Genomic DNA, 1243 nt, shown 5'->3' with positions numbered 1-1243 from the left:
TGTGTATGTTTTTTGCCGGCGAGACCACTTCACGCGCGCCCCGCACACCTATTAATCATGCTCAGCTGTGCTTGCAGAGAGGAATATTTCATGGCTGTCCTCTATGAGGCTCCACCCAACAGCTGACTCATACATACACAGACACCCACAACCAAACAATTGATGGAGCTTGGGGACTCTTATGGAGAATTGGAGGACAGATTGTGGGCCCTGAAGGGGATAAGAACTCCACAGGAAGACCAAGAAAATCAACTAACCTGGACCCTTGGGGCTCTCAAATACAGAGCCACCAAACAAAGAACATACATTGGGCTGGATTTTGGCTTCCCAGCATATGTGCATCTTAGACTTCTTGTGATATATGAACAACTTGAACAGGCAAAAGCTGTTGCCTTTACCTGAGTTATGTTCTAACTGAGCTGCCTTGTCTGCAGTGGAAGAGAATGCACCTAGCCTCATGGAGACTTGATATGCCAGTGGATGGGGATACTGAAAGGCCCACTCTTTAGATGTAAAACAAATAATAAAATTACTACTACTACTACCACTACAACTGCTGCTGCTGCTGCTGCTAAAAATAATAAAAATTTTTAAAATGATAGTTACTGTATCAAATGGAAAATTACACTATTATTTGACATTAAACATCCTTTTATGTAGTAATTTAAACATGTATTAAATTGATGTATAAATATCATACCGTATTATAAATAACAGAGTTTTCAAGGTAATCCTGAAATCATTTCTCTAGAAAAATATATTCTTCATCTTTGAAGACATTTCATTTGTCATAATTAAAACGGGAAATGTCAGAATTCCAGAAACTTTGTTTTCATTTAAATAATCATTTCTAAAGATGAATATCTATTCACAGAACCTAAGAATACTATGCAGTACAGAGTATGGACAGTTTCAGTAGAAATCACCATGGGGCTAACTGGTCTGACCATTTAATCTCACATTTCTCATATCATCTCATTTTGCAGACAGGCCCACAGCTCAATTACTTTCCCTGTTGTCATCTGATTACTCATCTCAGGTATCCTCACTTTTGGGTTCCAAAGAGCAAATCCTAGACATCGGGAGTTTATTTGATATTCTATTTAGATAAACAGCTGGCAGCCATGGAATATGTTATACCAAAGGATTAAACTTCATCAGAGAAAGACAGGCTTTCTCAGGGATTTTCTTGTAGATTCCTGGGGGGGGGGAGAGAGAGAGAGAGAGAAAGAGGGAGAGAGAG

The 1243-nt window shown here is 39.1% G+C and overlaps 1 protein-coding gene across 2 annotated transcripts in view; it reads right to left on the bottom strand.

Annotated features, from left to right (window-relative positions):
- The window catches only part of LOC114632447 (killer cell lectin-like receptor 7), a 19314-nt gene that overhangs the window by 12276 nt on the left and 5795 nt on the right, over positions 1-1243 (bottom strand). The gene's annotated exons all lie outside the window — the stretch shown is intronic.

This window comes from Grammomys surdaster, unplaced genomic scaffold (genome assembly GCF_004785775.1).
Source record: "Grammomys surdaster isolate TR1022 unplaced genomic scaffold, NIH_TR_1.0 373, whole genome shotgun sequence".
Taxonomy (NCBI): Eukaryota; Metazoa; Chordata; class Mammalia; order Rodentia; family Muridae; genus Grammomys; species Grammomys surdaster.
Note: the sequence above shows the minus strand (reverse complement) of the source record. Positions and strands in the feature narration are given on the sequence as shown.